This window comes from Lepeophtheirus salmonis, chromosome 1 (assembly GCF_016086655.4).
Source record: "Lepeophtheirus salmonis chromosome 1, UVic_Lsal_1.4, whole genome shotgun sequence".
Classification (NCBI taxonomy): Eukaryota; Metazoa; Arthropoda; class Copepoda; order Siphonostomatoida; family Caligidae; genus Lepeophtheirus; species Lepeophtheirus salmonis.
In genome coordinates this window covers 18,803,876-18,816,909 of record NC_052131.2, presented here as the reverse complement: position 1 = coordinate 18,816,909, position 13,034 = coordinate 18,803,876, and positions in this window count along the sequence as shown.

Genomic DNA, 13,034 nt, shown 5'->3' with positions numbered 1-13,034 from the left:
TCTAGTATTATGAATTGCCAATTGCAAAAAGCCACTCCCGATTCTTAGGACATATAATATAAATGTCTGCTGATTGGATATAATTAATGACAACCCTGACAATTTGAATAATGTTTTGGAAGAGATAAATGATAATGCTCATTAGCTTTCATTAAATCAGCTACAATCAGCCGAAGGAAGGGGAAAAGGATGTAAATAAGAACATCTGCTAAAATTACTTTGATTTCGATCCTCAATTTTAATCTGAGTCCAATAAGTACTTACGATTATAACTCTGCAACTAATCCTCAGGGTTACACTTCGTCTTTTATGATCAGTAAAGCTGGGCACGTTTGGTCAAATAAATTACTGGTTTGAGACTAGAAAAGGAAAACGGTTGTTCCGTGTCCTCTTTCTTTTTTGTTATTTTTTATTTATTTATTAATAGCTCTTGTACAACATCTCCCTCTAATAAAGACTATAGTTTGCCGCTTACCTTAATACATTATTGAATATAATTAATTTTCTTAGGCAAATGCCTTAAAAAAGTTCCTCCTACGCCTGGATTGCAAATTAATGTATATTTTTCCATTTGGATACCCTAACCACACGTCTTCTGATCCTCTCTTTGTGATCTCGTCTCTGTGCCCCTCACTCGGTGGATATCATTCTCTTTGATGGAAGAATAGTTCATTGTGTAGATGCCCCTTCCCATAAAGGTCTGTGATAGTGACTTCTGATCTCGTAAATCATTGTCTCTATGCTCAAAAATACGTAAATTCCTCCAAATCGTCTATGGAATAATCATATACTGCCATAAGAACTAATAAGTTCCATAAAAAGACTGAACACCCAAGTGAGGAACAAAAAGAGTTATCATCCTCCATCCACTGCTCTTTCATTGGAATTCTGAAGTCATGTTCATCTTATGTCAACTCTGCTTCGTCTCTTACTCTATGAAAAATATTTCATTTGATAAGAATCCTTCAGTTACTTTCATGAATATAACGCAGAAATAACTTATCTCAATCACAGTTCCATTTATAAGGTAGAATTTGGGATTTATTATCAATATGGATAATTATATAACCTGGACCCTTGATTTCTTTATTACTTTTGTGCCTTTTTTGTCATTGAAAAACGAGTGGAAGATAATTCTATGCACTTTAAGATATATGCTGCCTATCTTGTCCAGCAGTTGGTACGATACATCAAATTGAAAATTCTAGCAAGCCCCATTGCATTATGGTTTAAACTTGTATTTCTATTAACCTTGTTTTAAGTGGTTAGTTAGTGTGCTTACTACATTTAATTTCCGAATTGCACAAAATTGACAGACGTGTTGCCATTATCCAGAGCATTGGAAATCTCCATCAGCCACGCCAAAGAAATGGGATCGAGTGAAACTGTAATGGCATCCGAGTATAAGGGGCCAAAAGGTCGACACAAAAGGCGAATCCAAAGATGGACAGGGGGAACTGCAAGTTTTGTGGAAGAAGCCATGTCTTCCAGAAGTCAAAATGCCCTGCGTTTGGCAAGGAGTGTTCCCGGTGTGAGAAGATGGGCCATTTTAGAGTATGCTGTCCGTCATCTGCACCGTCTAGTTCTTCCATCCCTTACCAGTTGAATGATGGAGTAGGGGATAGGGTCTATGCCTTCCTGAGGATAAATGGGAGAAGAGCTAAACTGTTACTCGACCTTGGATCGAACGTGAATATCTTATCGAAACATCTGGTTGATATGTGAAAGGTGATCAAGAATACGGGTCCAATAGAGGTTTTTGGTGGGGGAAAGGTCAAGACTCTGAGCTCTATCAGGTTGTTGGTTGCATTAAATGGTTCTGACCCGGTGTTTCGTAAGTTTATTGTATCTCCTATTGGGCAGCCAATCCTTGGTTTTCGTGATTGCCTAGATTTCGGGTTGGTGAAGCTGAGCAATTCCACCAACACATGTACACTTTTACGGAATCCCGTCTGGAAATTCTAAAGAAGAAGCATAACATTATATTCGACGGTTCCAAAGGAAGCACAATGAAACATACACCAACAATGATCCACCTGCAAGATAATGCTCGTCCCCGTTACATCAGAGCACGTTCAGTGCCACTCGGACTCCGTGAGAAGGTCGCTGTGGAGATCCGAGAGATGGAGAAGCGTGGTACCATTTCTAAGATTGATTCGTCAGAATGGGCCTCTCCAATCGTTTCAGTCCTCAAACCAGATGGAAGTGTTCGGGTTTGTGCCGACTTTACTCAAACCATCTTTCCAGTATTGGACAAGATGTTGCACCCAGTCGCTCATCTAGATGAATTGTTTGAGGAACTTACTCAGGCCCGGTTCTTCTCCAAATTGGATTTCTCGAGGTGTTATGAACAATATGAATTGGAAGAAAAATCAAAATAGTTTTTGGTTATAAATACACAGTTAGGACTTTATAGATATAACGTCTTACCTTATGGTCTGCCTCGGCTCCTGCTATTGTGCAGGCAGCTGAAGAGAGGCTATTGAGTGGTATTCGGGGTGACAAGGTTTATATAGATGATGTCCTCATATTCTCCAGAAGTAAGGAGGAACACTTTCGTATTTTAGAGGAAGTGTTCAGTCGAATCTCGAATGCTGGAGGTCGGCTGAAGCCCAGCCAGTGTATCCTGATGGGTGAGGAGTTTCGTTCTTGGGACTTGTACAATACTATGGTCATTTTATACCACATCTATCAGAGGAAGCTTCTTCCCTCCACGAACATTGAACAAGGACATTGTCTTCTCATGGTCTGAAAAAAGACATTTGAGTTTTCAAAATATAAAGCCTGCTATAGCTAACTCACCGGTTATCATTCATTATGACCCGTCTCTGCCGTTGGTGTTGTCGTGTGATGCCTCCCCCTATTGGTCTCGGGATCGTTCTAGCACAGTTGGAAAATGGTATGGAGCGCCCGGTGGCGTTTGCTTCAAGAAAGCTATCAAAGAGCTAAGCTAACTACTTGCAAATTGACAAAGAAGCAACGGGAATTATTTATGGGTTGAAGAAGTTTGAAAGATATTTGATTGGTCGTCATTTCAAGATCAAGACAGACCACAAACCACTCCAATATGTTCTCAACTCATGTAAAGACTTGGCAAGTGTCGTCTCCGCTCGTCTCGCTAGATTTTCAATATTGTTGTTGACGTTTGATCACTCAATCGAACATGTGAGAGGCATCCACCATTCCCACGCGGATGCTTTTCCGTGTCTGGATGATCCCACATAATTATTACAATGTAGAGCTATTTCTAGCTCATGCTCTTCTGAATCGTCCCTCCTGTCCGCGTTACAGGAGGATCAAGAGCTTTGCAGCACTGTGGGGGCTGCTAGAACGGGGTTATGAGACAGTAACACCCTCAGGGCCTACTCCCAAAGGAAGAATTGTTTGTCCCTCAAGAATGGCTTGTTTTTTGGGCAGTCCGCCTCATTGTCCCTTTTCCTTTGAGAAGAAAGTTTAAAGTTTATGGAAGAGTTGCATTTGACGCATCGAGGCGTTGTAAAGATGAAGTCTGTGGCTGGAAGTGTCATTTGGTGGCCCGGCTTCGATAATGATGTTGAGAATTTTGTATCAGTGTGCCACACATGTCGGGAGAGTGCCCCGGCCACGGCGTCACAATTCACTCCCTTCTCGCCTGTGAATGTATGGGAGAGAGTCCATGTGGATGATGGAAAGATAAAGTACAAAGATTTTTTAATACTTTTGGATGTCGGGTCAGATCGGGTCGTCAGATGCTACGCTTAGGCAACTTTTTTCGCGTTTTGGATTCTCGAAGAAAATACATTCGGACAAATGGCTCACAATTTACAAGTGATTTTTTCAATGCAAAGATGTCCAAATGGGGGGGCAGTCCATTCCTTCTCTCCCCCATATGGGTCCAATGGGCAAGCTGAAAGAGGAGTAAGGATTATTAAAAATGGGATAAAGAAAAATTTAAGAGCTGGACTTATACAAGGGAAGATTGGGGATGTGCTGTGGTTAGTTCAGACCCCACAAGGAATGGTTAAAAGACAGATTAATCAAATTCGTCCTCGAGGACAAGTTGAATGAGGGGTGGTGTTATGTATTGTCTTTTTTTATACTTTTAGATCATGACGTAGGGATTTGTTTTAAATAGATGGTAATGTACCTTCAGTTTTACGTGTTAATATATTTTAATTGTTATGTCTATGTACATCCTTTTTAAGTGTAATCCCTTATAGAATATATTGTTAGTGTATGATTGTACCCCCAATAAAAATGTCTTCTTATTGGCTTTACTCCGGTCCGTTACTTCCGTCTGTTGGTGGTGTTCTACAATTAATATAAGTTGAAGTTTAATTTTGGGGTAAGTCAACCAACATTTATCCTAGTTGGACATAGGAGAAAAAATACAATAATTTCAGTTTATACAGATAAATTAATATTAATATTGTATTTTAATCGTATTCATAGCAATTATTACAAAATCTCCTATACCTCTATTTATATAGTGACGGGTGATAGAGTCCCGCAATGAATCTTAGATCACTGCAGTTGCCATTTGTGGCTACCTAAATATAGGGGTTGCCAGATTTTCCTAAGGATTACTCAAGGAGAAAGATTCGGTTCGGACTGCGGCCACTAGAAGTTGTCGACGTTTTCCTGCTTAAGAAAGTCAAGGGTCTTCTTGGCCTCGTGGGCGGGGGGTAAGTACTGCTAAACCTGTTGCCCCTATCATTGGCTTTCATCCACGTGATGCCTTTGTCCTTCCTGACCTCGCAGTACTTGTCAAAACTGACCCTCTTTTTTCGGTTAAAGCGGCATCACAGTCCTGTTGGATCCGATCACACCCAACGTCATGACCAAAACTGGAAACTTGGCTGTGTAGACCATGGGGACCTTCCCCTTCTTTTCACCTTAGAAGATGTCATTTTGGTTATTGGATACCATGTGTACGGTCCACTTTTTCTCGTTGCTTAAGAAAGTTACAGGACGACGCTTATCCTTGAGGAAGTTCTATAAGTTGCGGCTCCTAGTCAACTGGACTTCCGTCATCTTCCATTTCGAGATGTGCCTCTTTGAGTGCTTGTAGGAGGTCAACTTCAAGGTGGTCTTTACCGCCCTCTAAACTGTCTGCGTGCTTACTCTGTGGTTTTTTGCAAGCATAGTAATCGGGATCGATCAATCAATTGTTTGAGGACACCAGACACGTGGGATTCCTCTGATTGTCACTTCTTGGAGTGTAGGACTTCCGTTCAGACTGGTCAGTTAGCTTCCACTTGTCATACATTCTGTAGACCCACGAACTAGGGTACAATAAAGTCTTGGCTATTGCGGGAGGCTTGAGTCTTGCGCGAATCATTTCAATAATGGCTGACCCTTTCCCTTGCTCCATGTTTGTTTGGTCACCTATTTGAATGAAACTTTTTGTGCTTCAACTACACAGCCAATCTCACATTTCTTGTAAAAAAGTGATAGCGCTTTAAAAAAACCCTCCAATTTACCTGCTTATCCCTGTATCATTATCAAAAATTGTGTAAGAACAATTTAAATCAAAAATAATTTCTAAGTAGTAGCCATTTGATTTCATATAAATTATCACTATAATTAAGTGTTTGTTAATGAAATTTTGGCATCAAATATTTAAATTAAATATGATGGGACTTGCAACAATAATCATATATTTTCATACTTTTTAGTCATTATATCTTGAGACAGATAACCACAAAAAGTCGACCTTAGTCCTGATATCTAAAAAGCTATTGTATAAATTGGAAAACGGTAGATAATCTTTTTTTAGTATTCCACAAGTTAATTTATATAGTAATGTATGGTCATGCCCGGATCAATGTCTTGCTTATATTTTCATAACGATGTCAACCGATAGGAAATTCCATTTTACAACTCTTGGGATTCATAATGCATCAGCGTGATAAAATCCTCAAGTTTTCTACTTCTGAGTATCTCTGGTTGATCTGAGGATTATTTGAACATATCTGAGTTAAATTATTGTCATTTATCTATTAAGTAGAAAAATTTTATCAAGCTTAACTGAGTTGCAGTATTTATAATTTCAACTGCAACATAAAATATTTACTATTAATAAGTTTACGTTGTTATTTTTATCATGACGTTGAAATTTGATGCACCATCTTGTAGAAAAAACAAACAAATACTCATAAAAAGTCTGAAGACTACAGGTGATAAAAGGATTTTATTTTTCCTCCAAGAAAAATTGCAATTACTCCTTCCATATACAACCAAGTTAGGCAATTTTTACATCATTCTATTTTTCAGCTAAAATTAAATATTAGTTATTATATAAAAAATACAAATTATGATTTTATGCTTTTTGTCAAAATACCTACATGTTATTTTTTGTTAAATAATACTATAATTCATGAAATAAATAAATATAAAATTATATTTCAGAACTTTTACGTATCAAATTGTTATCAAAATGCATAAAATGATCCTTGCAGAAGCAAAGAAGAACTTTTAACATGCTTATCTGAATTGTAGTAATCATAATTTCAACTGCCAAAAAATAATTAAGTATTAATAAGTACACGTAGTTATACCTATTTATACGATGTTTTGAAATTCGATGCGTCATCTAGTGTTCAAATAGACTAAACAAACAAATAATCATAAAAAGTTGTGAGTTAATGGTTCCAAAATGGAACTAAAAAAAATACATACTTCGATACATCCTTCAGTATGACAACAACCAAGGTGAAAGGCAGAGTAGGCACCCGAATTTTTTGTAGCTAAATGCAAAAATAAAGTAGTGGTTCTAACAATTATGTTCCTGTAATATGGACGTCGAAGATTAGAAAAGCTCTTGCAGGCAAATCATCCAAAATGTCGATAAAGCAATGGAAATCGAGTAAGACCGGCATGTGAGTACTTGCTCTACTGCCGAGGAGCTGAAAATTAGCCAGAAACCCGTTTGGAACTATTTGTATTAGGCTGGCCTTATGAAGAAGCTCGATGTATGGATGCCACACGACTTGACGCATCATAACCTTTTGGATCTAATTGATACTTGCGACTGTTTGCTCAAGTGTAACAAAATCGATCCATTTTTCAAGTTTATTGCGACTGGCGATGGAAAATAGGTCAGATATGAGAACATCAACTGAAAAAGATTGTGATCAAAACACGATAAAGTGGCTCAAACGATTGGCATGCTAGATTAACGGCTAAGAAGGTGACACTTTGTGTTGGATGAGATTGAATAATCTAGTATAAGCTGCACTTAAAGGCAAAATACTCAATTCCAATTTATATTATTAACAATTGACCGGAGTGAAGCAGATGATCGACGAGAAGCGCACATCATTGGTCAATGGAAAGGGTGTTGTATTCCATCAAGACAACGCCTGGCCAAACACATCTTTAACAACACGCCAGAAGCTCTGAGAGCTAGGATGGGAAGTTCTATCGCACCTAACGTATAGTCCATTCCTGGTACCAAGTCCTTATTACCTTTTCAAGAATTTGCAAAATTTTCTTGATGGTAACAAACTGGCTTCAAGGGGACTGGGGGATTCTGACATGAGTAAATCTAAGACAAGTCCTGAAGTCTCTCACGTAGTAGTGTAATTTATGAATGCCCCTTTTGGCCGGGCATGCCCCAATCATGGTTCCGGCGCCTTAAAGCGGAACTCAATTATTGTCGTGTCACGGAGGAGTCTGAAAGGGATAATCAACTACCATCGGCGATTGACGAAGGAGTCCTTGATTTCTTTGATTATGAAGGTGAAGGTTAACGAACCAGCACGTCCTATTCGTATATAAATTTGGAAATCCAGGATGAATATAAAACTTTTTCATCTTATCAAAGAGCATTAAAATCATTCTGGCCACGAAATTGTGAGCCGTCTGAGAAGTTACCTCTTCAACATCCCAGACATCCATAGGAGGATCATAAAACATATCCGTGTAATGAGTCGTCCGGAGGACCATAGAGTTGGATTGTTTGTGACGTTTACTAATAATAATTGGTCGGCCTTCAAGGGATTGTTAATAACAATGTAAATGCACCAAAGAAACACAATATGCTTAGTACCATCAAGAACTGTTCTGGTTTTTCGGTTTGCCCTACTTGTAAATGGTTGGAATGATTGTACCATAGGAAATGTGGTAAAAAAAAACAAAGCGCGAAACACCTCACATTTGACCAAGAATTATAAGTTCAAAAAACGAATCAGTCGTCGTGTGTCCAACCCTACATCAAAAAGTCAAGTTAAACAAGTATAGACAATGCCTAATAACCTTTTATTTGTCAGTAGTAATGAAAAACTGCTCCTCATCGATACTGGACCGCCGTAGTACATATTTTCGAATACATCTCATTCTAGCTATATTGATCGAGTTCCTCAAGCTGATTGCGGCCTAAGGAGCTCCTGTCTAAACATATGTTTTCAAGAAATTAGGGATCGAATTATAGGTTGAATAGGATTTTGTTGTAACAAATTTAGAATACTCTGTCGTTGGTGCCAATTTCCTAAGCCATTTTAAATTGTCTGTTGATATGGAATGTAAGATATTACGACGTAACAATGTGTTGACAACAATAGAAGAGCGCTGTAATATCGACAATAAATTATTTTTGAGTTTGCTACCCCTCCGTCAGAAAAGATATTATAATCTGAGCCTTGTCATGGTGTCCCACACAAGATTTTCCTAAAAGGCATTCCTTGTTACTTACCTACTGGTCAATAACTCCAGACAATTAAGCTATACTTAAAGTGGAGATATCCAAACTTATCTCAACGGGAATTTTGCAAGGGTCAAAATCCCAATGGTCATCCGTAATAAATGAGGTGGAAAAACAAGCTGGTTCCTGGCTTATTGTATGAGTCTATATACAATTGAAAAAACTTACGCTCCAAGATTGTACCCAATGCCTCATATCAACGACTTCTCACAAAATATTGATGGTTGCAATAATTCACCAAATTTGATCTCAAGCGTGACTATTATCAGTTTCTTATGTCGAGCAAACACATTTGATGAATTTGTTATTTGGACAGATGAAGTTTGTATTTGCTTACATTGACGATATAATGGTGACTTCACTGTCATAAAGAGAACGTCACAATCACATCAATCATGTACTTCACGTTCTGACGGACTCTGATTTGCTTATAGTATGGAGAAAATAGAATTTTGAAAGAAGATTTGTTCGCAACCTAGGCACACTAATAGCTCAATCGTATAAATTGTTAAATAAGTTCAAAGGTTCGTCCGTGGAGAAGGCAACTCCTCGTTCCTCAAATTACGGGATACTCTTTCCAGTGTTGCTACCCTTGCGCATTATTCCCCTAAGAGGGACCCTATTCTCACTGTTGATGCGTCGGACAATGCTATTGATAGTGTACTGCAACAGCAAGATGATCGATGGAATTTCGTCCCATTGGGATTCTTTAGTGAGGCTTCAAATGCAACGTAGACTCGATATTTTACGTTTAAGATGGAGCTCTTTGGTTAGAAAAACCCTTCGACATTATAGATTTTTCATTGCAGAACTGTATTTACAGACCATCGGCCCCTAGTTGACGCTATTAAATCTAAGAATCCTACATGGTCAAGCAAAGTTTATCGTTATTTTGGTAAATTTTTTGAATATGGAACTAAATTGCAGAACATATATGGTAAAGATAATGTTCCAGCAAATTTATTTTCTAGACTAAACAACATTCTAATCGGCCTGGTGGACAGGGAGGAATTCTCAACGGTTCAGAGGCAGGAAGGTGCACAACTGGATGATAATCACAAACATCAAGATGTGAATTGATTCAAAATAATATGTGACATACACACTCCAGTCCCCCGAGTAGTAGTCCTATCATCACTAGTGGTGAATTTTTTGGAAAGTTCTTAATGAAAGCCATAGAGGGGTCCAAGCCACAACAAAAAAAATTGTATCCTCTCTTTTTTTTTGGGAAAGCCTTAAGGATGACGTGAGGACTTTCATTGGTAGTTGCAATACATATGCTAAGGCAAAAATCGCAACTCAAGTTAACAAGAAGCCTCCGAATGTGGATGTACCTGATAAAAAGTTTCATCAAATTAACATAGATTAGTTGGTCCTTTCGCCCTCGTTAATAAAACAAGTTATTTACTGACAATAATCGATAGAAGAACACGATGGTCAGAAACAGTGCCTCTGAAAAATACTACAGCTCCGTTGCTGAGGCAATTCAAGTGGGATATATATTGAGATTTGATCCTCAATTCCTTAGATCTAGGCAGATAGTTCATCTCCGACGTATGTGCAGGAATTTCAAAAAATGACAACAAATACACCATCCCCTTCCACCCAAAGGCCAATGGATTGGTCGAAAGGGCACCTAGGACGCTAAAAGAGGCATTGAGATCCAGGCTTTCTGAATATGACAAAAATTGGATCACGGCTCTAGGGTGTTGAGGTCAATTTCTCGACGTGACTCTGGGAATTACTCCTGCACTGGAGGTGTATGGTGAGGATATTCGGTCTACTTCTCTCCCTGACTTATTTTGAAAGGGAGAAAATAGTTAATCATGATATAAAAGCTAATCATCACTCGGCCATTCGGCGAGGTGTCTCATTAGAGGAGAAAAAGTTACGCATTGCAAAGAGTGCCTTTATCATGAACGGTCCTATGAGGGAACCCTTGATATTCCGTATGAAGTACCCTTAAAAATTACGTAAAAATATGAAGACTACTTCGTTCTGGATAGACAAGGGAAACCTACAAAGCAGTGAATTAATCGACTAAAAACTGCATGTGTAGCTAATTAGTTAATTTATTTTTAAATTTATTGTTATGTTTTATAAGTATGATTATTATTGAAATAAAAAAAAAAATGTTATTAAGAAAATAATTATGGTTTGCTGTTTTGAACAGGGACGGGAATAGTGTAGTGTTCACCTGCACGAGTTGATCTCCTTTGAGGGACTGTAGCTCTCAGTTTTTTTTCTTCTATTACACGCCTTAAGGGTATATAAACGGGATAGCTACCTTCCCCGAAAGCTAAGGAAACCCTTTAAATTAAATGTGGCAACCGGCAATACTAAATTCACAACTTTTACACTATTAATTTATAAGAACAAAACAAGGCCCTAAGACTATCTATAAAAATAAGAACATCAATTTAAAAACGCCATTAAAATAGTCAGTCTCCTTAATGGCTTCAATGTAGTGCAAAATTTATTTTTTATTTGGCTGAGTCTTCCATATTTCCCTCCATATACTCTCAAGGGCATCCAAAGTCATATGAAGTAAAATAGTTTCTTTAACATTCTGTAGCATAATAAAATAGATTTAAATTTGATAACAATTACCGCAACCCCGACCTCTTTTGCACTTTGTGGTACGTTTCTTTACTATCGGGGGATAATCCTGTATCAGGAAATAATCTCGTTGAAACAAACCCAGCTTTAGGTCTTAACGTCAACATATAATCACTTATGTTTGCGTCTTTTGTTTTTTGTTTGGTTTCTTCAACTTTTCTAAGGCACCTTCCTGTTTTTCAGTAGCTGTAGCCCCCACAACCAGTTTTTTCAAATCAATGCCTGAAACTCCGATTCGATTTTCAATGGGTGTGTCAGATTTATGTTTAGTATCCTGGTTTTCATCCGGTAATATGTCTTCGTCTGGAATTTTCATAATTTCCTCTGACTTTTTTTTTTCTTTATTTTTTTCCGTCCATTACTTTCCTTCCCCCACAGTTTCCTCATCCATTTGAGAGTTACATTCTTTTTTGATCCTATTTTCTTCCCTAGCAATTATCTTGTTTGATTCATTAGTCGGAGTCTCTGTTGTTTAGTTGTCTGCAGGATTATTTATTTGAACTCATTGACTCGTAACTTCCTTTTCTCTTTCAATCTCCTTGTGTTTATTTGTAGATTCCTCAAGTGTTTCATTAACATTATCTTGTCCCTCAAAACTTGGAGAGTTTTTTAATTGACCTCTTCTGTGAAGATGATTGTTTGTCCGTTTGCATTTGGCCTTGACATGTCTAGATTCAATTAATTTAGAACATTGCTTGGTTGCCCTATCAAACTCTAGTTGATAAATAGCTCCATTTATAGGTAAAAAAGAAGCCGCACTTTTGGGGGTTTCTTTTGCCATAATGTTTAAGGAGAAACTGGGCTGCTTTAAAAGATGGGGAAATTGTTGAAATAACAAGGTGTTTTTTTATGTCCTGGGGATCCATGGCATCGGTTGCGCCACTTTAATGCCTTCTACTTTTATGAATTGGGATAAATGGTCAGCCACCTCATCATAGGTCACTGACATTCAACTCATGTCTTGAAATAATTATTTTTCTTATCCTTCAGATCAATAAAAAAAGAAAGTGTGACTTTTTTCCCTAGTGAATTCATCTGTTGAGGCTTCATGAAAATTATTTCAGGTCTATGCAGTGTCTCATATGTGACATATCTTACTTCCATTAAATTAAGCCCTAATGCATCCTTAGCTATGCAGGTAACATTATCTAGAATAATTTGTTTGAATGAGGTCCTTCTACCATTACTCGTTTCACAGACGAATAATGAGAATTTCAATCAATTTTTTTTTCTGAATTTTGCATGTCCTTTCCATCATGTTTAAATGAATGAATGACCTATTTTTTCTTTCAGTTTTGTCCAACAACCTCTGAATATAAGGAGGTCGTCTCAATCTTTTTCTCTTTACTTTTAGTCATAACGTTGTTGATTTATGTTATTTCATTTTGAAACTCATGGAATGAGTCGTGACAATCCTCATGACAGGTTTTTTCCTGCTCAATTTTATCTTTTTTCAGCTCTAGACCCATAATCTTATCAACCTGATAAGTGAGGCTTCTGGATCCTTCTTCCCCTGTGGGGGTATCCATTCCCTTTTATATGTATTTAGCTAAAGCACCAAAATATGTACCAAAGATAAATAAATATATTAAAAAAAACAAAAAAACAAAAAACGGGAGCAAACTTGGCTCCCTTTCACACTATATGTCAAATAGAACCAATACACAACGTTTTGACATCTTATTTTGTTAAAATAGTAAAATATTAATCAAAAAAACTGTTTTCTAATTTA